Genomic DNA, 26,508 nt, shown 5'->3' on the forward strand with positions numbered 1-26,508 from the left:
TCTAAAGATGCTCGTATTTTTGTGGCAAAGATGTGTGAATTAAGTTTATAGTAGTGGAGAGCCAATGATATAGAATGCACCGGGCCTAGGAAAAGGCATCTAACTCAGGTAAAGAGAAAAAGGCGGTAGGCAGGAGGAGCATTCTGAAAGAATGTTCTGTGAGTCAAAACAGAAATGATGTCAGCCAGGTGGCAAAGTCAGTAAAGGAATTCCAGGAAGAAGGAACTTCGCATGCAGAGTATTGACCCTGAGATAACATGGCCCCTTTAAGGAACTGGTTCAGTCTCACCCTTCAGGGAAGTAGTTCAAGCAGATCCCTTCTGGGAACTAGGTCTATAATGCAAAACCTTGTAGCCCATCAGTCCCCAACCTTTTTGACACCAGGGACCCATGCTCCTATGAGAATCTAATGCCTGATGATCTGAAGTGGAGCTGAGGCGGTGATGCTAGCACTGGGGAGCAGCACGAATACAGAAGAAGCTTCCACTTGCTTGTCTGCTGCCCACCTCCTGTTGTGCAGTCCAGTTCCTAACAGGCCACGGACAGGTACTGGTCCAAGGCCCAGGGGTTAGGGACCCCTGCTGTAGCCAAAGAGCAGGGAGGGAAGGCCAGGAGTTAGGCTGGAGAGGAAAGAGAGGCACACCTTGGGTGCCATGCTCGGAAATTTATTCATTTGTCTCCTCCCACCTCCAAGATGGATGACACAATGTGAAAGGTGAAGTGAGGGGGCTTGAGGCTTCAAAGGCAAACATGATTAAGAACGAGAATGCAGAGAACCCGGCTCCAACTGAATGCGGCCTGAGGCCTGGGAAAGTGATGGTGGTCCTCACCAAGACTGGAAATAAAAGAGGAGACACAGGTATGGAAGAAAAGATGCTTGTAGGAACATCTAAATGATCGAATCCAGTAGGCTCCCTGGTAGGATACATGAGTGTGGAAACTAGAAGAGCCTGAGACACAAATGATGGTATCAGCAAACCATGACTGTGCATAAAACTTCAGAGGAAGAATTGTAGACAGAAAGGGCCTTCTTCTTGACCAGTGCAGAGTGACAAATAACATTCTTCTACCTGCTAAACTTTCTTATCTGTTTATTCAATTGATACTCGGATGCACCACATGAAGGACTCTGGGGACTAAAAAGATGATTTTAAAAATTGAAATCAGACATGAATCTTGCCTTCCAGTATAGCCTCTTGGTTAAATCTATGTATTGAAAACAAAATCTGCTGTGAACTCCATCCACTGAAAGTTTCTATAGGGCAAGTAATGGTTCCCAAACCTGAAAGAACACCAGAATCACCTAGACTCAATAGAACAGACTTCCCTGGACTCTTTCCAGGAAATTCTCCGGGGACCCAATGTAGGCAGGGTGCTCCCATGTGATCTGTGTACTTTTGAAACGCTGCCACTTGGACACCACTGCCTAGGACTTTAGAGAAAAGGTGTATGAGTTTACAGTTTGAGGAAGGGGGAGTAATGTGAATTAGGGAGCACTTCTGGGGAGAGGAAATGTTCTAAGAAATCTCAAGAGTCTCCCTCTTAACTGTCACCCACAGGCATCTCTGCCACAGCTCATCTGTGTGTTTTGTCCTGCAGGCTCCCAGTTGGACCTTCAACTTATTTATCGTTTGTTACAGAGGTAGAAGCCTTTCAGTCACACCTCTTTCTGAAACTAGCCAGCTGTAGTTCCCAAAATAAAGGGGAAGCAAGTACTTCTTTGATTCAAAACAGAACACTTTTTTCATATGCTTAAGTTTCTGAAATGAAGATGGGTTTTAAAGTCGATTTGGAAATAAGTGAGATGGGTTTTCAAGTTGATCTGTAAATAAACAGGCGAGTTCTTTTTTCAGCAGTCAACACCCGCCCCCTCCCCCAACCCCCGCGCCCGCAATCAGTGTCTAACGTGATCAGCCACTGAAATGGTGCGGTATAAATGAGGAAATACGGTACGTGATAGAACCGGCCTCCCAGCGCGACCCCAGCGCTCGGCAGGACCACGGGGAGAAGCTAGGCGGACCGACCCGGGAACCACAGCAGGGCCGGGGCTGCCCCAGCGCTTTCCCCGGGTCGCCTGGCCTCCCTCACCTCGCCCTCCCCCTCTCCTCTCTTGTCTTCTCTAGCTCTCTTTTCCAGACCTCTACACAAATTTTACCCGCCCCCACCCCCCGGACAGAACTTCACTAATCGCCCAACTGAAAAGGTCGCCGCTCTGCCCACCCCTCATGCTTCATGCTCTTATGTTTCTTATTAAATCCCCCTGGGCACCTCCCCAACAGAATGGAAGCCGGTTTCTTCGCGGCAGGATTCCCGGTACCTAGAACAGAGCCTGCTCAGAGCAGGCCCCTCGGACAATGTGTGGAAAGAACTGGCCAAGCAACATTCGGGGCTTCCTACTTGCCCATCCGGGCCCCTCTTGCTAAAGGTGGAAAAGGCAAGGAAATGAACCCGCCCCCCGCACCTGCAAGTTGTTTTAAAAGCAGCAGAGAGACAGAGACCTCTACAACTAAATTTTAGTTTATAGGAAATGCGGAGGTTAAAGAAAAACGAAAAATCCATAATGTGCGCTAAAGACAACTAGCCTGGATACTAAAAAATGTACAGGGGGAGGGATGGGACAGAACTATTCCGTATTAAGAGACACTAAAGACACAGTGTGTGAATCTCGACTGGATCCTAGATGAGGAGGAGGACGGGATGACACAAGCTCAGATAACAGGGGAAATGTGAATATGTCTAAATAGAATAGTGGGGACTTGTGTGTATTATAGACATGATAATGGCTTTGTGGCTACACTGAGAATGTCTATCTTAGGAGATACATGCCAGGTGTGTGGAGACGAAGGCTCAGGGTGTCTAACTTTCAACACTTTGGTCAAAATGAAAAAGAGAAGGGAGCAGGAGGGAGAGGAAGGGAAAATGTGGCACGATACTAAAGAATTAGTGAATCTAGGTGAGGATATTTTTCCATTTTTTCCTGCAGATTTGAGATTTTCAACATAAAACGTTGGGGTGGGACATAAGACGTATTATAAATAACTTTATGCAAAAAACTTTTTCAAAATGTTAGAAACTCCTTGTGCGTGTGTGTGTGTGTGTGTGTGTGTGTGTGTGTGTGTGCGCGCGCGCGCGCGCACGCGCACACAGGCGATGAAATGAATGTCATGCCAAGCCCTGCTGGCTTTATTTATTTATAGCGTGGAAAGGTTTTTAACCAGGGACAGGACATGAGATCTCTATTTCCAAGAGAGAACTAGGTAGGAAGCGAGTAGGAGGGGGAAGGGCTGAGGGGTTCCAGGAAAGAGAAGATGGGGATTCCAAGGGCAATGGCCCTGGAAAAGAAGAGGAAGAATGAAAATAAAAGGTAGGTGGGTGTGAGAGAGGGTGGTGAGAGTACACAAATTATCATTTATTTATGCTTAATTCATGTGTTCCCTTCCCCGCCATCACCACAGACTGCTGAGCACCAACCATATGTTTTGTAGATAAAAACAATTATCTGAGTGGGCCTCTGCTGATCGCCCAGTGACACACCAGGTCTTGCAATTCCTCATGCTGTGGGAAGGTACCAGAAAAGTACACAATACAATGTAGTGCCAACAGAAAGTGGTTACATGTTTGCAAGTGTCATGAGCTACACTTTACAATGATTTACACCTTAGTGTTTTTTAATTAAACATTTGTAATTTTCTGAGCATTTCATTTAATCCTTGAAGAAACCTTATAAGCCAGGAATTATGAATCCTCCTTTATAGAGGAGTAAATAGAGGATTAGAGAGATGAAAAGGCGCACCCTAAGCCACAGTACCAGTGAAGGGTGGCGCTGGGACTCTCACACAGCTTTAGCCAAAGTCTAAGCCTAAAGTCTGTTCTCTTTTGTTTCTCATACGATGGCTATTTTGAAACTTTTAAACGTTTTATCTATTTAACGATGATGCTAAATGAAGAGATTGTTTTTATGGCTTGTTTATTTCTCAAAAGGATCTGAAATGCTTTTACAAAAAAGACAGTAATGAATTTAATAAAATGAAAACAAAACCCAAGCCAAGGAAAAGAGGATAATGCAAATGTGTTAAGAGCGGAGGGTACCAGATACACTGTAGCAGATTTCCTGGCAGGAAGAGCCAGAGGGCAGCTGAGTCACTGGCCTTCAGAGCACTTCAGTAAGGGAAGAGGAAGCAGATGGGAAAGTGAGGCCCCTGCAGAAGAAGTCTAAGTTTTCTTATGATGGACATTACATAAAGTGCTGTGGATGAAGTAGTTGGCAAGGCCTTCAATTCTTTTCAACAGTAAATTAAGGCACATTTTATATGTGGAGACTTTGGGTTAATCATAGTAATAGTAACTGAGGGTTTGACATGCAAATGTGACTCAAGGATGTTCATCACAGAAGCTCAACTAGATGGTCTGAAGAGACACAGACGACTGGGCAACCCTTTGCCACGAAGGGACATCCACCAACAACATATCCAGAAAATGGGAGGCAGGTGACTTTTCTTTCCAAAAATTTCTTTCACGAGAACAAATATCCATTAGGGGTGGCTCGTTCTCATTTAAAGTCTTTAGAATACCAAAATCCTTTTTTTTTTTTTTAAACAAAAAACAGACTTGAGGCAAAGACTAATTATGACTCCTTGTTTACCACCCTGCTGTCTCTGGAAAGATCTAATAATGCCTTATCCACCTGCTCAGCGAATAAGCAACTGTGCACTTGGACCTGCACTTCTGGGGACTTGTTTTTCCTCCAGCTTTATTGGGATATTTGACATATAACATTGTGTAAGTTTAAGGTATTCAATGTGATGTATGTATACATTGCAAACTGTAAGGGTTTAGAACGAATGTACCTCTCTGGTGTGCTGATTGTTTTGAACTAAAGGTAACTGAGATGTGGCTCTCTGGTGTGCTGATTGTTTTGAACTAAAGGTAACTGAGACATTGTGGGAGAAACTTATGCCTCCATTTAACTACCTGGAAAAATTTAAATTAGGGGCCTTGCCCATAAAAAGAGATTATCGGAGATAACCTTTTGACCTGTGTATATGGCAGGAGGAACTACTAATTACTGACAACTGCTCTTACCTTCCTAAGATGACCTTTCTCCTCTCTGACCCCTGGGTACCTTACCTCATCATTAGCTCAGAATGCCATGTATATCTCATGCTAACTTTCAGTCCCTAAACCTCTCTTGTATGTGGCGTTCCCATACGAATGTATGTAATTGAATTTGGTTATCGGTCTCATATAGATTTAATTATTATACAGCCGAAAGAAACTTAAGGGGCAGAGGAAAGTTTCTTCCTCCCCCACAGGGCTGATTATTACAAAAAAGTTAACGCATTCATCCCTTCACATAGTCATCGGGTTTTTCTTGTTTGTTTTTATGGTGAGAACTTTTAGAAGACTTGTTCTTTAGATATACTTGCACAAGAGCACAAGGATGTGCATACTAGCGTTATTTATACTATAGACAGAGACGATCCAGATGACTATCAGGAGGGGACAGTACAGTAAATTAGGTCTTACAGACAGGTGATGAGAGTGGGATGGGTTAAAAAAAGATTTGTTTAATTCAGACATTCTTGACCACCAATCATGATTGATTGAAAAAATTCTATATATATCAATTTATATAATCAATAATGTATGTACACACATATATACACATAGATGTACACACATATCCATATATACTGTATATTTAATGTACACGGAAAAAAGTCTGAAAGAATACCCACCACCATGCTGGCCAGGTTCTAAAGTCCACTTAGACTTTAGATAGAAGTTTTATCTTAAAAATAGAAGTTTTATCTTAAGATAGAAGTTTTATCTTAAAAATTCTTAAGGAAGACACTACAAAATATTTTGGAGCGAAGACTGTGGAGTTGGATGGCTAAATTCAAATCCTGGGTCCATCAATTATTAAATGTGTGATCTTGGGCAAGTTGCGCCTAACCTCTCTGTGCCTCAGCTTCCTTTTCAATAAAGGAAGTAACTACCTCATTAGGTTAAAGAGTTAAATTAGTTAATACTTGTAAAGTGCTTAGAGGCAGACTTAAGGCAGCACACAGTAAGAGCTATACACATGTTTGTTAAGTACATAAATAAATGCAGTCGAAATGCCGGTTTTTTCCTACAAAATTGGAAGAGAAACAGTCCCATGATGAGAAGCACAAAGATAACCCCCATCTCAACACAAAGAGAGAACAGCACATCTCGCATCTCGGCTTCCGGCTTGTACACAGGCCACTTGTACCAGCTAAGTGGACATTTTCCCTCTCTCTCCTCTCTTTTGGCCAAGGTACCTTATATGCCATGTCACTCTGCTATACACTTTTGTATTACACGATGACCTGAATTTAAATGCATATATTACTCTGTAATTAAGGAGGGGGACATTGCTCAATGAAAGAGCTTCCTGAATTTGGATGTAACATACATTTTGAGTAGTATTTTGTTTTTCATCATAGGTTCCATAAGTTTAAAAGGTATCCCATCATATATATTTCAGCCTGAAGTTTCCCATCCCTGTCTGCTATTAAAGGTTTTAAATCACTAATTTCTCATATTATCAGAGATTAAAGAAATAAAAAATAGGATATAGGATGCCACTTCCCCCTATGAAATCTAAACCCATTTTTTAACAATTACATCACATACTCCTAGAGCTTAAAATTTAAGAATTTACCAGAATCTAACCCCTCAGAATTTAAATGTCTTGTTTTTACAAAGTGCTACAAAATAAACTGTGTTGCTACCATGTTTTTTAAAAATTTTTTATTATGACATACATTTCCCAGCCATCAAAAAAAAAAAAAAAAAAACCTAAAAACTTTTTTTAAAACTTCACTGCAACTTCTCAAACTGCATACTTTAAGGTGCATTGAGTTTTCCCAGCAACAAGTGAATTTCTCATCCAAAGGCTCATTGGGGCCTCTGGAATCTTCCCCCGTTACTGACCTTCTCTTGCCTGACCTTGCAATACCAGTGGTCGCTCTGGAGTAACCAGAAAGGTCTATAAGGGTAGGAAACAAAGTGGGTGAGGAGAGAAAAGGGAGGAGTATGTAATTGCCTACAGACGAGGAAACCAACGCCCAGAGATGAACCTGTGCCAGGTAATCAGAGGTCTTAGGTAAAACTAGAAGTTGGTCCGTTGGCTTCAGAGCTGCATTCTTTACCCACTCAAGGCCTTGCTGCCTCTCTGTGGTGTGAGCTTCATTGCCAAAAGACCTTTCTGAATTAGGAAGCTCAAAAAGACAAGAGAAAGGAATCCTTGAGGACAGAGAGATGGGTAGTAAGGATCTCAAATAAGTGAGCTGAGCTTCAAAAGTCGGTTGAGTTTGGTTCCAGGGTCATTCGTAGGACGAATTCTTCCCTAAAATAACATCCTCCAGTTCTCATACTTGCGTTCCAGGGCCAGTTGTTAACTCAAGAGATGTACTTTGCTCTCCTCTAAACGGAGACCTTTCAGAAACCCCTGACTGTTTTCCTTCTTACTTCACTTTCAACAATGAAACTTTACAGACTTTTCAGAGAAGCAAAGTCTACAGAAGAGTTGCGGTGTTTTCTCCAAAGTTCCCATCAAAGAAAAGGGGGTCGGGAAAGTCTGGCTGCGGGTGTCCTCAGGAGGGCAGGGGAGGAGAGGGCGCCTCGACTGAACCCCACAGCTCCCTCGACGCCTAGCTCGAGTAGTTGGCTTTTCTTTTGTCAGTTTTCCTAAATTCCTTTGAAAAAGGTAGAATTGAAAAGGGTATCACTTATATGTGGGATGTAAATGTAAAATCAACATATGAACGGGACAAATTAACAGAGACTCATGGACATGGACTATAGACTAGTGGTTCCCAGAGGGTGGGGGGGGGGAGAGGAGATAGACGGGGTAAAGGGGGTCAGATATGTGGTGACAGAAAGAAATCTAACTATGAGAGGTGAACACACAGTGTAAATATATATATGCCTTACTGTTAAAGTGTACAGTTGAAACATTGGATTTCGTTAACCAATGTCACCATAAAATTAATTAATTCATTATTTTTTAAAAAAGAAAAAAGAAAAGGGTGTAGCCAGGCTCCTTTACTTAGGCTACTATGATTTTCTCCTTACTTATCTTGGTAATTATTTTCAATTCTTGAATTTTTCCTCTATAAAATCCCCCAGAAAGCCACCACTGTCACGGTAAGCCAGTGGCCCAGGCTCACCTCACCTGGCGTCAGAGCCCGGCTTTCTCATTTGACCAGCCTCTAATGAAAGGCCCGCCCTCAGGTTGAAATACCATCTGTAAACAGTGTCTCGGGGCAGCGTAACCACGGTCTAAGGTGTTTGGTAATCCTTACTCCTAGCTTCTCTCTGGGTTCCGTAACAAGAGCTAGTCCTTGAAGACTTGGGTCACACAGCTGCTCCTATGGTGTGGGCATCGCCTCCAGTCTGTGACTAAGGCTGAGCACCGGGCTCCCCCTAGAAGAAAGGGGTGTGATTTATAAGGAACCCGAAGGAGAAGGAGTACTGGCAAGAGACTGGGACAGAACCTGGGTCCCAGGGGCCTGCCACCCCCATCCACTTTTCCTATTAAAGGTCAACTGGAAAGGAGGGTGGGGGTTACCCACAGAGTTCCAGGTTCACATCCCAAGACCTGGGGTGGAGGAGGCTCTGCGTCTGAAGGAGGGGCTGCTTCTCTCTTTGCTTCTGGTCCCACACAGGGTGACACACGAAGGCAAAGGGGGTGTCAAGATAAAACAGCCAGAGTTCTGTTTTGAGGCTCCCTTCACTCAGCCTGTTGAAGGTGTTTAGGGCATCCAGAAGCTTCGAGTGATCCAGTGTGGTCCATTCGCTCTCAGGGTAGGTATCAGTATGATGTTCCCCCAAATCAACAGTACCCCGCCATATCTCCCCGGGGAAACCAAGAGCAGGAAGAGAATCCGTGGCTTCTTTCTCCCCAAAGGGCACAACAGAAACCTTGTTCCTAACCAGGTGCCATCTTGGAAAGGAGCAGGAGGAGAAACGTGAAGGACTAAGCAATGGAGTCATGATGGAAAAGAGGCTCTTTAAACTGGAAAAATTTTGAACTCTGTTGGCAAATGTGAAACAGTTTTACAACCTGTGTTATTCAGAGAGCTGAAGAGAGACTATTAAAGGATGCAAAGGCTTGCTTTCTTCCTCCCTCCCTCCCTTCCTTCCTTCCTTCTTTCCTTCCTCCTCCTCCCTCCTTCCTCCTTCTCCCTTCCTCCTCCACAAATGAATTGCAGTGTATAAATTCTGCAAGCCCGCTTACATGCAAGATATAGTGGGCTCTGGAATTAGTAATGACGGTTTTATAGCTTTGCGATTATACTAAAAACCACTGAATTGTACACTTTAAAAGAGTGAATTTATATATGTGAATGATATCAGTAAAAATTAATTTAAATCTTCTTCCCCCTCCAAAAAAAAAAAAAGAGAGAGAGAGAGAGAGATGCAGTGGGTATGGTTAGTTTCTCTTTTATCAACTTTATTACTTTGTGATCCAAATGAGATACATTTTAATTTACCCTATGTTTACTGATGTCTTTATCTGGTTTGAAACCATTTCTTCATCATACTACAACATAAACAAGGCCTCAGAAAGACACAAGGGTTATGTAGTTAACTATAGTATAAATGTGTGGCATAAAAACGTAAAAAACTAACTTGACACTGAGATATTCTGAAATAATGATGCATAAAAACAACAAATTGACTGTATTTATGGGAACCTTAATAAACATGTACAGTTTTAATCACTGCATTTATTAGAATGAGTCCAGAAAAGAAGCACAAGACAATTAAAGAGGTATATGAGAGTTTCAAAGACCTAGAAGTTTGGATGGAGTCTAGAGCAGAGAAATGAGTAATTTGGCCCTTGCCTGGAGAAGAGCACAGGGAGGGTGAGAGGTGTGGGAAGTTATGCATCAGGAGGCCTGGCTGCCAGTCCTACTATTATGGACAAAATCACTCCCACCTCTGGACTCACACTTCCTTACCATAAAATGATAAGGAAATCATTTTCTTATCATTGGGCTTGGCATGAAAGAGTCAGTGATACAATCTAACTTGACAATACACATGAAAGCCCTTAAAAATGTATGCGCTTCTTAACCCAACATAACTACTAGCAGTAAATTATTTCTAAGAAAATAACTAGGCAGTTACACAAAGCTCTGTATAAAAGTATATTTATTGTGGGACTGTTTGTAATACCATACAATCAGAAATTTACTTGTTTGCCAAATAGGTTACTGCTTAAATTAATGTAGACCAGCTCTCAAAATTCATTTCATCCAAAGCCAGTTCTCTGAGGATTTTCAATTTATAATATATTTACCAAAAAAAAAAAAAGATACAATATATTTACATGGATTAAAAGTAAAAATTTACAAGGTGATCAATTTACCAAAATGTGTATCTTTTAACTATTTGTGAAATTTATGTAATTTTATATTAGACAAGATGGTGTTAACAGCTTACCTTTACAACAGTTTGTATCAGTTGGAGTGATTTTAATAGCTTCAGGGTATAATAATTCTTATCAAATGAAGTTGTTTAAAAGCTTTTCAAGATTTGTATGATGTTTTTAAAGGAATGTTCTATTTTTAAAAACTAAAGATTATTGAGTCTTCTTAGGACTGTAATAACCTTAGTTACTAGCAACTTACTAGCTTACTATTATTAAAGATAATTATGAGACAATTGACGAAATATGATCATTTATTGGATATTTGATGATAATAAGGAAATGCTGCTATTTTATGTTTAATAATGGTATTAAATTTATGTTGAAAACATGAGTGTTTATCTTTTAGAGATTAAAATTAAAATATTGATGGATGTAATTTTATAATAGTAATTAGTAACTTAAGTGTAATATAAAGTATGGTTGTTTATGTAGTTTCCTAGTTCATTTCTTACTTTACCCACCCTTATGTTTAGGATTTTAAACTAATTTCTAAAAATTCTTCAACCCTAGTGACACGTTTTTGTTATTTTCGAGGCTCAAGTCTTTTGCTTCTTTCTAGAAATTTCTCTTCACATCCTCGTTTCCCTTCCACATGTCAGGATAGTCTGTCCTTTCTTGTCAAATGGTTTTGCAAACAACTATCAAATCAGCACACCATAATTCCTCCTTAGAATCTTGAGTTTTAGCATATTGTATGTGTTGGGAATATTTTGGTCGCTTCAATCTCTTTCTAATGCTTTTAATTTAAACTTAAATTAAAATTTTAATTTTGTAATTGCAGAAACCTCAAGGTTGTTATACATTTGAAGAACTAGCAGGAAAACATTAAAGATGCATAAAGCTGTTTGAAAAAGAGAAGTAATATTCAAGTAGTTAAAAGAAACAAGTCTGGTAAAGTGGAACGTTTGATAAATTCATAAAATTGGCTGTCAAGCAATTAGATCAATTTCAGAAAATTGATCTAGAAATTGATACCTCAACACAAAAGAGTACTATATGTCATTAAAATAAAATGTATATATACAAATATATATACACATACACATATACATATATGCACACATATACATATGTGTATATATATTTCTTGACATAAAAAGATACATTATGTTCACATGGAATAAAACTAAATAAAGCACATATAACGTTTTTGTGAGGAGAAAAGATATAAATGTGTAGGAAAAAAGTCTAGGAAGAATTATCTTAAAATATAATGTTCATGTACAGGTGATAGGATTACAGGTGTTTCTGGTTTTGCCTTTCCCAATTTTCAAATTTTCCTATCATATGTATATCAAAGTTTGAAGGAACTCAATTCATGTGTTTGGTTTCAAAAACATTTTACATTTTGTATAAATTATTGTATAAATTATATATACATATGTATACATACAAGTACTATACAGTATAGTTTCATTATACATGTGTAACATGTAATATATACACAAATATATGTGTGTATATGATCTAGTACAAAAATAGACATCATTTTTGAAAAATTTAAAACAAAACAAGAGAGTCCGAATGCATGGCCTAAACTCTCATTATCTGTGGGAATAAAGAACTTGGAGAAGACGCAGGTGGAGCCATCGTCTTAGCTAAGATTTTACAAGGAAATGAAATGGAAATTGACAAACATGAAAATTTTTACCAGGCATAAAGAAAACTACTCAACGTCTAAGAGATGCAGTATATTCTGGAGGAACAGTAAGAGCTGTGCCTGGTAACTTAAGAGGAGACAACCAAGCAGGCCCCCATGTGAACAAAAGAGGCATGTCCAATTAATAACCTACGAGTACCCTTCTCTTTGACTCCTAGCAAGGCTGGAAGGTCTAAGGGAAGAGAGTTTGAGGTAGAAGAAATGGGCTATGCAAAAGGCCCATAACTGGAAGGAGGTTTGGGGCAGGAAAGGAGCGGGTATGGCTGGAGTAAAGTGAGAGAGGGCCTGAGCGGCAAGAGAGAAGGCCAGGGCCCTGAATGTCTTATGACAACTGCACAGCTGACAACAAATACACTAGTGATATGGGTGATATTCCCCTGGATCAATGTACAGTAAGAACCTCTCCCACATGGCTGAACCCCATTTGCATAACTCTTAGTTGAGCAATTTCACGCAGAGGAAGATAACAGGGGATTGCTGAAACTGTGGGGTTTTGGGTTTTGTTTCGCTTAACAATAAAAAGGAACACTATGAAAACAAGATGAGCTCATGGAAACTTATGTATCATAGGGTAATGTGTCATTTAAAGGACCAGAGAGGAAATTAAAAGCTGAGTTTGACTTATGTACATAGAACCAAGAAGTGTATTAAACACCAACTTTGTTTCTAGCCTCGGATTTTTATGATCAAAGATCCAGCCACCTGTATTGAGAAATATACATAATTATATTTTGATACCCCACTTTCGGAGTTAAGTCAGCTTTACATGAATGCATGTACCATAATAGAAACCATTATGAAATCAGTAAAAAGTGAAACCAAGCTAAAAGAAACCGACCATTATAGCACACCATAAGTTTCTGCTCAATTGTTAGATGTGGACTGCAAATCTACAAAAGTCTAGGTTATCTAGGGGCTAAGCAAAGAACGAAAGCTGCCCATGGCTATAAATAAACCTGCTTCTCTGCAACAGGGGTTTCTCAACCTCAGCACCACTGACACTTTGAATCAAAAAATTTTTGCTGTGTGGGGCTGTCCTGTGCATTGTGGGGTAGCTGGCAGCATCCTTGGCCTCTGTCCACTAGATACCAGTAGCATCCCTCGCCTCCTTCTCGTCACCAATTGTGACAACCGAAAATGTCTCTGGACATTGTGAAATGTCCTCTGATGAAAGCTGCATGGCAGGAACTCTGATGTTTTAATTACTGGTAATGATCATAAGTATTAATACTTTTTGTTACAGATTGTGGCCAAACAATATGCTTTGTTAATCATCATTGAAAGATAGGTTTAATATCCCATTATAAAACTTAAAGGGCATAGGCAGAAATCTCATCCAATAAATGTATGCCACTCTGCCTGTACACACAGACACAGACACAGGGACACACACACACAGACCTGCTATCTGTTGGAATACACCCAGAAACTTTTTGTGAGAAAATCATCACCCTGACTATATATTTAAATATAAACTAGTCTCATGAGATAAAGCTAGAAAAACTAGTAAGAGTGATCTCTTCTACATACTTCCCCTTATTTGGAAACTAAGACTCTAAGAAGTCAAACCAGGATTAAGTTACTAATAGATTTTATTTTTACCGAAGGTAATAAAAACCAAACAAACCACAACAAAAAAAGAACTCATTTAAAAGTATATTGTGAACAAAATAGAGAGCTCAGAAACAGACCCACAAAAATATAGTCAACTGGTCTTTGACAAAGGAGCATAGGCAATTCAATGGAAAAAAGGTCTTTTCAACAAATGGAACTAGAAAAACTGGACATCACCATGGAAATCATCATTATCATCATCATCATCACCACCACCATCATCATCATCATCATCATCTAGACCCAGATCATCATCATCATCATCATCATCTAGACCCAGATCTTATATCTTTTACAAAAATCAACTCAAAATGGATAACTGAACTAAATATAAAATGCAAAGCTATAAAACTCTTAGAAGATAAGATAGGAGAAAATTTAGATGACCTTGGGTTTGGCAATGACTTTTTAGATACAATACTGAAAGCACGATCCATGAAAGAAAAATTGGTAAGCTGGATTTCATTAAAATTAAATACTTCTGCTCTGAGAAAGGCACTGTTAAGAAAATGAAAAGACAAGCCACAGACTGGGAGAAAAATTTTTCAAAACACAAATAAAGGACTGGTATCCAAAGTATACAAAGAACTTTTAAAAATCAATAACAAATAACCCAATTAAAAAATGAGCAAAGATCTAGACACCTCACCAAAGAAGACATACAGATGGCAGATAAGCATGTGAAAAGATGCTCCACATCATATGTCATGAGAGAATTGCAAATTAAAATGAGCTATACCATCACATACCTATTAGAACGGCAAAAATCCAAAACACTGACAACACCAAATGCTGGTGAGGATGTGGAGCAACAGGAACTTGTTGGGAGAATGTAAAATGGTACAGCTACTTTGAAAGACAGCTAGGCAGTTTCTTACAAAAGTAAACATACTCTTAACATGTAATTTGTACTCCTTGGTATTTACCCAAATGAATTAAAAACTTAAGTTCATACAAAACCTGAATATAGGTATTTATAGCAGCTTTATTCATAACTGCCAAAACTTGGAAGCAACCAACAAGTCTTTCAGTAAGTGAACGGATAAATAAACTGCAGTACATCCAGACAATGGAATGTTATTCTGCACTAAAAAGAAATGAGTTATCAAACCACAGAAGGACATAGAGGAACCTTAAATGCATATTGGCAAGTAAAAGAAGCCCATTTGAAAAGGCTACATACTATATGATTCTACTATATGACATTCTGGAAAAGGCATCAGGTTGGAGACAGGAAAAAGTGGTTGTCAGGAATTCAAGAGGAGAGAGGAAGGCAGGGATGAACAGGTGGAGCACAGGGGATTTTTAGGGCAGTGAGTTATTCTGTATGATACTGTAATGGTGGATACATGTCACTATACATTTGTCAAAACTGCACAAGGTACAACACAAAAAGTGAACCCTAATGAAAACTCTGAACTTTAGTTAATAATTATTGTATCAATATTGGCTCGTCGATTGTAACACATGTACCACACTAATAATGCAAAATGTTAGTAATTAGGGGGAAAGTTAAATGGGGGTGGTGAGTGCTATATGGGAAACTCTCTGTACTTTCCACTCAACTTTTCTGTAAACCTAACACTGTTATTAAAAAATAAAGTCTATTAATTTTTTTAAGTGTATTGTGACAGAATAGTCCACATACTTTTGAGTCGATATTTCAGAAAACAGATCCTCAATTCGGAAAATACTATTGCCTTAAAATATTTCTGCTGAGAAAAGCTGCACACATCCAATCAATATGCTCCTTCTTAACATTCAATATTCTTTATCAAGGTTGGGCTCTTGCCTGCTCTGACTTAATAATTATGAAGCAAAATACAATAGAATTTCATTAAATCTTCTTGGTCTAATTCCCAAACTTCTACAATTTTAGCTTGAGAAAATAAGCGGTAAGAGCCAAGCCATTTATTAATGCTTAATAATAAAGTTATTATTCCTAACGGTATGCCTGTAGCCACTTATGATAAATGCAAGGTACTATTAAATCAAGGTAAAAAATGGCAGGGCAAAGTACATTTGATAATGCAACCCTGAAGTTAAACATAAATATTTGCATAGGGAACAGGATTTTATCAGCAATTAATAATCCTGCAGAACTAACCACTCTGAACCAATAGTTCCTTAAGTCAGTTAGCAAAAATAGGATGGTAGCAGGTACATAAACTGTATGGTGCCACTCAAGGGACTACTGCAGAGCTGTTGAACTTGAGGATAAGAAAATGGTTGGTTCTGGTGAATAAAACTGGGTCAGGGGAGCTAGCAAGGTAGGGCATGAGTCTGCTGTTTTATGTTAAAGCTTTTAGTTGTTTTGGTTTTTAAATTATGTGTAACACACCTTGAAAGTGATAAGAATCAATATTTTGAGGTTGTCCAAAAGAACTATAAAAGTAAAAAACGTTTATAATGTAATTTTTTTAAAAAAAAGCAAGATGAAAAGCTTTATATACATTATGATTACATTTGTAGAAAGTTTGGAAAGAAATATTAAAAGCAAATTAGATCAAAATTAAAATAAAAACACTTGTATGCTTCTAAGGCGAGTCAGTTTTTATTTTTCTCCTCTATTGCCAAAATACCTACAATAAGCTACCATGTTTTACTTTTACAAAATACAGTTGTAAAATTAAAAACCAAACACAACGTGCGACCTATTTATACCAGTCACTGCCACCCAGACTGGCCTCTTTGACATTCCCATTAACTGGGAGACAAGCAACACCTGGAGTTGATATTTCTGTCCTTCTGTGATGCCTCTAAGTTATAACCAGTCTCAGTCTCCTCAGACATGAATGGGGTAATAACAGCGCTCATCTCCATGGGGTGGTAGTGGGGTTTAAATGCATTCGAGGGACGTACAGCATAGCAAGTCCTTCTTCCCCACTGCCTGGCACCCACACGAGCTTGTGGTAAAGTAAGGTGGTTAAAAGCCAGGCAGTGATTCTAACCTGGAAAACCAGAGGTCACAGGGCCAAGATTTTAAACGCAAAAGCCTTAAGGTAGAATGAGAATTGGAGACCATTCTTTGGACTAAGATTGAAGATAAAACAGTGACTTACCAAGTTAGTGTAAGATGCAAAAAATGGACTGGAGAGAGTCAATTTAAACTTACTCCAGGAGTTTAAACAAAAAAATGAGAAAACTGGAGGACATGACTGTGTCCAAAGTTTCTTAAAATGGGTATGGCCAAGATTAAGGAGAAGAAACAGAGATGGTAGCGAACAGGCCTGCACAATAATTCCCAAACTGTGGGCCAAGGGACCCAAGGCACCACAGCAAACTCACAGGGGTGTTTGAGGATATTTCCAAATTTCAAGGGAAACACAATGAATCTATCAGACACTATGAGAACTACCAACTCGAGGTAGTTCAGCTTTAACATTACGTCATGCTGTATTCCTTTCAACAACCTCATACATGTACGAAACCAAATTTTCTATAGTCACTGTGATAAAAAGCAAGTATCATATGAAGATAAATATGGAACAGAAAGTGAGGACGGTGGTATCCAAATATGATTCTAAGAACTGAGAAGTTGTGTGGCACAGGTATACACATCACATTAGTGCACAGTCACGGTCATTTAAGAATAACACGCAACTATTTTGCTTTCAATGTATGTGCGTTATCTTTTCAAATGGTACTAAGTTGTTATGACAAATAGGTATTTTAAGTTGTTTGAACCTAACTACCTAGTGAATGGAACTCTTTGATGTTTCTACTGCTCTAGGATTGTCATGAAAAAATTACTGAACTACTCGAGGTGCTGTGAATTAAGAATGTTTGGGAACCTGTGAGCCCATAATTTTAAAAAGTGAGCAAAAACCGACAGCCAGTTAGGACAGAGCAAGTGCGTGCTACCGGCTTGAGCAGTGAGGCAGAAAGACAGCAAAGGGTGGAGTCGCCGCCCAGGTGCATGCCGGGGGATGAGGTGGGGGGAGGATGAGAAACGAGGTTGCCTGGCACTGGGAACCCACTATCTTTACATTTCATTTTGCCTGTACTGCCGTAAGGAGAAACCACTGGTTCTGGCAAGTACTAATATTGTAAAGAATGTCCAATTACTTTCAGAAAATTTTAAATCACTTAAGCAGCATGACAGATATTCTGTTGAATTTCCATTTTTTTTTTTAGTGAAAATTTCTCATTTTTCTCACCATCCTAGTTAATTCAGGGTCAAAACCACTATCACCTTTGTGACCTCCATATTGCAATTCATTAGAATCAACTCTCCATCACACCCTGTCAGTCTTACAGCTCTTGGTTTCTAGGCTTACGAAAAGGCATGGACCAGATAAACAGTGTATTCTGATGTAGTTTTTTTTTTCCCCCTGAATAAGTCTTCTTTCTTTACTAAACCCTACATGGTATTAATTACTAAAAAGTCCATTTTAGATATAACTATTCTGATTGTGGCTGCCTCCTATGCCTCCTCACTGGTCCCTACAGCATCAATCAGTCCTTCCCCGACTCATTGCTCAACTTCATGAATTATATTTTCATCATGTCACTTTATATTCAAAATTATTCAAAGATTGACTTCTATTATTTACCTGATTAAATAAGTTAATGCCTATACAAAGAACCGAGCTTTAAAACCGTACGGTCCATTCACTCATCCTTTCTGCTTTTTTCTCTATGTAAGTTCCTTCACAGCATTATTATAAAAATTTAGATTTCAGGAGATTACAAGACCTGTTTCCTCATCTGTCCATCTCTCCTCACGTGAATGGAGGCCCAGTGAGAGCAGAGATTTTTGTGAGTTCTGTACACTGTTGCAGTGCCAGCACAGAGAGTGGTGCTTGGCACTTATACAGGCTCTATAAATATTTGTTTGTTGAATAGAGTGCCCAGTAGAATAAATGCTCCATAAATCTTAGATATTATTATTATTACTATTATTCAATCATCTCTATTGCTACCAATGCCACTGCTCTTGTCAATAGGATAAAATCTCAGATATTCAACTTGCCCCTCACAGCCCCTCACAGCCTGGTTCCAATGCACCTTGTCATCGCCTGTGTTACTCCAGACAGACAGCTTCTGTTGTTAGGTAGCTAGTCGGACATGGGTGACGGGAGAACACAGGAATAGAGCCCAGCCTAGAGACCACCCAGAGAACACCCTATTGGTAGTTAGAGAATCTGTCCTGCATCCCAGAGACAAAGGAGAGGAGGGCCATAACCTATATATAGCTGGTTTAATACGGCCACAGACGGGTGTGCAGAAGGTACTACCTTAACCTGCCCACAGCCTCAGCCTCATTATACCATCATAATACCATGTTTCTACCTGGAAGTTCATGAATCAAATTATAACAGACTGAATTCTGGGTAAGCGCATGCTACAGGCCAAGAGTTATGTAGCAGCCAAGTGTCAATCAAAATGACCTCACGTGCCAATCACCTAGGAACGCCTTTGTAACCACCCATCATGGCCCAAATATAAGACAGACTTTCCCACTTCTTGGGGGTTACAGCCCTCTTCGCTAAAACCCCTTTCTGCCCTTGCAGCACACTCTGTTTTTCTAAAATATATTTTTAATAAATCTTTTCTAAATCTCACTAACCTGTGATTCTTAGCTGAGTCAGTGGAGAAGAACTGAGGAAAAAAGCTACACTTCTGCATCATTATCCCCCCACCATGCCGCTGAGGCGATACCGAAGTTCAAATCGCCCCCAGTGATAACACTGTCATAAACAGATAGCTGTATTTATCAACATGGCAGCATCATTCTGCCTTTGTGTCTTGGCTCTTCCCCACTTAGGCAAATCTTAGCTAACCTCCATAGCCTAACTCACACCCGGTCTTGCCTGGTCCCCTCCAGCCTACATCCTTCTCCTGCTCTGCTTTCTTCTCCCTACGGTCAATTTGGAACTTAGCCACAAGCCCCAGCACTTCTCTCGCAGTACTGTTTCATGTCGTTAAGTAACTTTGGAATTGTCTGTCGATGTGACTGGAAACTCCTGGAGGGCAGGCACTGGCTAGTCTGCCTCTTTGTAGACCATCCTGCTTCCATGCCAAAACATAAAAGCAACCACCACCCAGTTACCAGGTCAGCAATAAAACACTATTTGTTGAATTAAAGTTGAACCTAGAAATCTCATGGACTATAGTTTGCAGCCAGAAGCCATTCTATAAGTAGAACCCATTGTTTTAATAGCCACGATCTATTTGGCTTATAATAGATGATCAGTAAATGTTAGTTCCCAAAATTGTTTTAGTTTCAGACATATCTAGACCATGACAAAAATCAAATGCCCCCGTTAACTGAGAATTTGTGATCGTTCAAAGAATTTGGGCTGAACATCGCTATTTTAAAAAATAATTTTCCCAAAATGAAGTAGCAAAAGACTTCAGGATGAGGAAATTTGGCTCCGATTTGTTTCTTCCATTTATTAATAGCCATATAAACATCAGCCAGTTATTTCATTTTACTCATCTGTTGAATGTAGATAATACTCCTCCTTCAAGGGTTACTGTGGGGATTAAATGAAATAGCATGTGTTAAATACTTCACCCAAAACAAGTGAACAATGTCTTACTTCCTGTTTTCCATCCCTGTCCCCCAAAACAAGGGGAACCAGATTATAGTGATATTATCCTACTTAAGTGAAGAAAGGCTCACGCGACCTTGTGCACAAACAAAATTTTTAAATAAAAATCGCTAAGGAATCTTTATGAGTATTGATTTCACAAACAACTAAAGCACCTCAGAGAATTTCTAATGAACACACATCTCTGCCTCAATTCCGGCCCTCCTTTGGCTTTACTGAAATTTAAGTAGCCCGGATTTCAGACATTTCCCCCACTCATACTAGGCTCCCCTAAATTAATCTGCTAAACCATTTCACCGTATTTACAGCCCACACTCACATATTTGGCAGAAAAATGAATTCTGTATTTGTGGATATTTCTTCTTCAATTGGCTTTGACTTTTTTCTCTGATTGTGTCACCCAGTGAGTAAAAAAATGAAGAATTCTATTTTTCAGTCTCAAGAGGTTTTAGATTGAAGGACAAAGGAGGCCGAGGAGTAAAGAGTGGGGGACACGACACAGTTCCCCAGGCCTTTTCTCTTCCCAGGTGTACACAGAACTATAAAGCTGCCTCTAACCAGCTTCTTCGCCTTCAGAGCCATGTTCCAAGCCTTACACCTCGGCCAGTGCGCTTTCAGTTACTTGTGCGAACTGGCGCATTCTCTCTCCCCATTAGCCCTTTGCCTCTTGGATGCCTCCCCAGCCCGACTCACACTGACAGGAAGGGATTCAGGACAGGCAGATTAAGGTTTTCAAGCAGCCCAGGAGGAGGAAGTTATTTGTTCCCACGGGCCCGGGTTTTTCTTTTTGTGGGTGTGTTTTCTCTTTCTGAAACCAGGAAGCTAAATTTGCCTAATGGTTAAACCCAAAAGGATTAGATTCTTTCTTCAAGAACCCACAGAGGCCTGTCGTCCATCCCTCCCAGTTAAAAGAAATTTGTTCACAAATCACCCTGACAGAGGCGGAGCTTTCTGGTCTCCTCCGTGGAGCCTATTCCATTCTATTATTTGTATGAAAAGTGCTTTATTAACAGATCACTCAGATTTATGTTTCTCATTCTTCTCACCAAAACTCTAAAAGTGCAAACAGTAAATTATATCTCAATTCCCTAAAAAGACAAAAATCAAATTTCATTCTCCCCTCCTCTATTTCTTTCTTCTGTCTTAACTAAACTGCTTTGAGGTTCAGTCTCTCATACACATCTTCACATTTCTGTTAATTAGCCATGAACGCCCAGCAAATTCTACTTTTCTTGCAATAACCGAGATCCTCTTTCTTGTTATCATTTTTGCTAAAATTGTGTTCTCTCTTGGTAACATATCCCAACATTCAACAGTCCTTCTTGTCAGGGATGACTCGCCAATGTCACCTGTTACCATTAAAATCACTTCCCCTCATTTTAACCTCCAGACTGTGGGGGATTCTCACCACAGCCCCTGCACGGCCCACGAGGGAACCTGTGATTGTTGCTCAGAACACGGCACACTCAGCCCAATAGTTGTGTTGAGTTTGAATCCCAAGCTACTGGTCAACCTTGAGAAGTCACTTAGTCCCTCTGCCTCAGTCGACTCATTTAGAAAATAAGGATATTGCCGCTACCCCACAGGGCCACTAGAAGAGCCACCACATCCACAGTATGGAGCAAACACTCAATCTGGGAGGGCTCTTGTCAAGATCACTTCAGTGTCCTTAGCTACAAATGCCTTACGATTCCTTAATGCTTTTAGATTTGTCATTCTTAATTCTTTCAAATCTATTTCCAGCTGTAATGGTTCTAGCAGTACGTTCTGCTTTTGTTCTGGCAATTTACGAGGCCATGATTCTTAACCGTGGCTGCATATTAGAACAACCTGGGTTTTTTTAAGAAAAATACATGTTTCCAGCTCTACCCCAGACCAGTTAAATCACAGTTTCTGGGGGTTAGGTCTGGGCACAAGTATTTTTTAATCCCCACGGGTAAACGAATAGAAAACGTTTAAGTGTTAAGTGCAATGTTAAGTGCAATGAAGAAAAAGCAGGGTAACGGGAGAGGGAGGGGTGGGGGGGGTGGTCAGCAAGGCCTGCACGAGCAGATCACGCTCAGGTGAGGTCGCAGACGTGCATGGGATCGGAGACAGAGCGGCGAGTGGGCTGAGCTGAGCCGGCATCGGCGGCAGGAGACCTGTGAGCTGCTGCTGTCCCCAGCACACTCAGGCTCCTTCCCACTGCAGTTTTGCTTGCTCGGCTCTTCCTTCAATTCTGGGCAAGTTTGTGCAATATCTCAGCTTTCTTTCAATAATTCTCCATTTTCGCTTAAGCTAGCCAGAAGTGGTTCCTATTGAAACCCAGATAACTACTAATACAACGGGTAATTTAGTTTAAATTAGTCTTATTTACATAGTCGTGTCTGACAAACATGGAACTTCAGAAAATTTGAAGGAATCTATTACAACCTACCACTGACTAGCCCAAATATATCCCTTAGCTTTTTCTGGGCCTATGTATTTTCCTCACTTGTAAAACAACTGGGTTGAACAAAATATCTGTCTCTTCCAGCTCAAATTCTATGCATCTGTGAATCTGTGACTACGTCACTTGTCGAATGAATTAAAAGAGAGACCCTGGAGGTGTGTTCCTACGTCTGTAAGGCATGGCCTCTCCTCAAGGAGCGAGCACATTATGTCCTCGTGCTAATAGAGGATAACTACCCAGAGTGTGCATATTTAGGGAACTCTTTCTTTCCTTCTGTCTTTAGCTTCTATTTCCAGCTCATTAGCACCAGCTTCCCCTTCCTCACTCCCTCAACTTCAAGTTCCACAAAATATTATTAGCGTATCAGTATGTACAAACTTTTTAAAAAGAGTTTCAAAATCATAACTCTCCCTGACCTCAGTCATATTCCGAATTAACAGAAACCTGATTTTTTATTTTTCTGTCTGATGCCACACGCACACGCACTGTCTGAGGCAGCATTTAATTATTCTGCACAGTCTAAAGAGCAGTGTTAGCATTCCCACCTTTCTAGAATAGAACACAGCCAGCTGGAGGGCAGTCTGTGCTCTTCTCTTGGGAGTAGGGACACTGTGACATTCGTACATGATGAGGGATTTATATCTTCCTTAACATCTGGTGCTCAAGAATCATCATGAAACACAGGACAGCCATCTAGAACAACTGTTCCACTGTGACAGTCTACACAGCCTGCCTGCAGATATAAATACGTGTCTCCACTGCACTATCATCTACATTTTGTACACACCCTTCCAGAGTGGTGTCAGGTTTGGCAATCAGGCACAAGTCTTTCGAAGTCATCCGAAAGATTCTGACAAAGTCTAGATAAAGTAGAAGGTTCAGCCTCAGAAGCACTATTTTTAAATAAGAAAATAGGACTCTTTAATCACCTACAATGAGAAACGCAACCTCATAAGTTCTAGTTTACTGATAGCGAAAGCACATTAATATCGAACACATCCAATATTTCTCTCGAGCATTCCCTCTTTCTCCCTGCAAAAAGCAAAATAAATGTTTCTTTAAAACCAGTACTTCTTTAACCAATTATCAACTTGATAATTTTTTTTTCTGAAGCCTTAGTCAACAAATGGGACTAACACAAGAAATAATTTACCATAAAGTGGAATTACCAAATTGACTTACTGAAAGTTCTGTATTTTCTCAAATCTAAGATACACTGATTTTTATGCCATTATCTTATATACTGTGAAAAAAAGGGAAAAGAATAGCTACACTTTGAAATATTAAGATGACATTAACTGTGATTGCAGAGGTATTAAAATGTAAAAACACACATGTCTTAGAGCTTGTGAAGTACAGTAAGCATATGCTTGTCGAATATCCATTCTTTTACTTTAGAAATCATATTCTCTGTTGTTTTATCCTTGTCATTTTATTTGGCAGTGCTGCCTCATGTTCTTTTTAAGTAGGGAGAATTTAATTATGATTAAAGTAAGTTTTAATGGACTTGGGTAAGAAGCAGATGTATCTTTTTTCCCCATTTAATGGTGAAAGTGAGTAGTATTTGAAAAGCCTGGTGCATAACTTATGTAGGGTGATTGTACTATCACCATCTCTAATCCATGCTGAGTTTACTTAACGATTCAACCATAGCCCTGATAGCAGCTGATAAAAGGTAACACCTATTTAATACTACTTAACATGGATTGTTTCATTTAATCCTTTAGATATTATTATTATCCCTTTTAACAGATGAGAAAGTTGAGGCCGAGGGAGGTAAAGCAACTTTTCAGAGGTGTCAGAGGCAGTAAATGATGGAGCCAGCATTGGGACGTATGTGTGTACGCTCTTAGGTAAGCACCGTTTGCTGGTCAGGGGGTACTGCAGGAAAAGAAAAACAAGAGCCCACACTTCAGACTTCACAGCGAAAGTGAGGATGGCCGTCCACCACTGTCCATCCCATGATGGCTCCACATTGTGAGTGGGACGTGACCTGGCCTGCAGATGCCGACAGGTAGAGGGTTCCTTAGTGGGTGGAGTGAGCTGTTGGAACAAAGAAACAGGAGCACAGGGGTGAGGCTGGAGGAAGGTTGCAGGACCAAGGAGTGAATCCAGAATACACTGGCGAAAGCTGAGGGCAGAAAGGGGCAAGTACGAACATCTATATAGGAAGTGTTATAAGTCCCCTCTCGATGCTTTACAGAAGAATGCAAAATCAAATTTTTTGAGCTGGAGAAGATTGAAGAAGTCATCTAGACCAGCAACCTCAGCATCTTCTGGGAACTGGTTAGAAATGCAAATTCTTAGGCCCCACCCGACTTGCGGAATCAGACTCTCTTCCTGTGGAGCCAGCAGTTCTGGGTTTCAGAAAACTCTCAGGAGATTCTTATGCCTGTAAATGTCCCAGAACCATGGATTAACTAGTCCAATCTCCTTATTTCACAGACAAGACAGTAATGCTCAAGGTCCAGCAACGTGGATTGTGACAAAGTGAAAAAACAGAATCCCAGACTTCAAGATCTTAGTCCAGAACCTCATATACTTCAGGGTTTGGTTCTTATTTCACGGCAGTATCAATTTTCAAAGAATATGGATTTAATAAGCTATATTTAAACAAACTAAGTTAATGTGATTAAGCTTGGGCATCAGAGGCTTGAGGATATCCGGAATTACGGTGCGTGAGTTCATGAAAGGTCCGGCGAAGAACAGTAAGAGTTGCAACACGGAAAGCAGGCGGCACCCAATTCTGGAATGCCAGAAAGACTAGACGGCTGCAACACAGAGAGACGGAAACCGAAATAAGAAGACACATTTTCAAAAGGAAGAACAGATAATGGATTGGCTTTAGGAAAGAGTGTGGCCTTAGTCGTCAACTCATGGTTAATATGATAAGCATAAAATGCAACTTTTTCCTCTGATTAACAAACTCATTTGTACTCTCCCAGTCTAATCAGACTTTATTAAATTATCCTAATTCAAAGCAGGTGAAACCTCAGGCACACAAACTCATGGCTAAGAGCCAATTTCAAGTTTAGCTGGCCCTGAATCCCACTTGAAACCATTCATTAGCATTGTTCATCTTTTCTGCATTTGAAACTTGGCTCCACTGTTAAAAACAAAATGAACAGAGACAGGGAGTTAAGAGAATAGCAACTTCCTTGCTCTTCCTTATTTTACCAAGCAGGTAAGTCTACTAGATTTTATTCAATATAGTATTTTCTCACATCTGGAAGGGGAGAATGTGGCTGGCAGAAAGGAGGCACAAGGAATACAGACACCATGATGACTTTGTCTGGATTCCCACAAAAATCCTGGAAATGGAGGTCTGCAGGAGAGGTTCCAGAGCTTGGGCTGGTCACTGAGCGCACACAGATGGCCGGAAGGGCTGTGGTCTAACCAAAGCCCCTGGTCACAGCAGCTGATAGGTCCTGACCCACCCACATTATCACACCCTGAGCGCCAAAGGAACCGAACACCTCTCACACTAGGAAATAAGAACTTTCTCTTTTTTTCTTCTTCACTCTCATTTTAAGGGAGCATTTGCATCCTAAAGTATGGGGTCATCTCAGTATATTTCATGTTAAGTATATAACATGCTTTTATAAAAGGAGCAGCAAGGCTGGCCTCCTGAGGACACTTTCAGTGCCCCCCCATCCCCCTCTGAGTTAGTGCCCGAATAATCTCAGTCCTCTTCTCCATCCACTCCAGGACCTCGCTAAAATCTCTCCTGCCTGGCCTTTTCTTTTTGCTTTTCCATTACTATTCTGTTTCTCTC

The 26,508-nt window shown here is 40.1% G+C and overlaps 1 protein-coding gene across 6 annotated transcripts in view; it reads right to left on the reverse strand.

The window, feature by feature from the left end:
* LYN (LYN proto-oncogene, Src family tyrosine kinase) overlaps positions 1 to 26,508 on the reverse strand; it is a 112,580-nt gene that overhangs the window by 61,101 nt on the left and 24,971 nt on the right. The gene's annotated exons all lie outside the window — the stretch shown is intronic.

This window comes from Pteropus medius, unplaced genomic scaffold (assembly GCF_902729225.1).
Source record: "Pteropus medius unplaced genomic scaffold, Ma_sr-lr_union100, whole genome shotgun sequence".
NCBI classification, from domain to species: Eukaryota; Metazoa; Chordata; class Mammalia; order Chiroptera; family Pteropodidae; genus Pteropus; species Pteropus medius.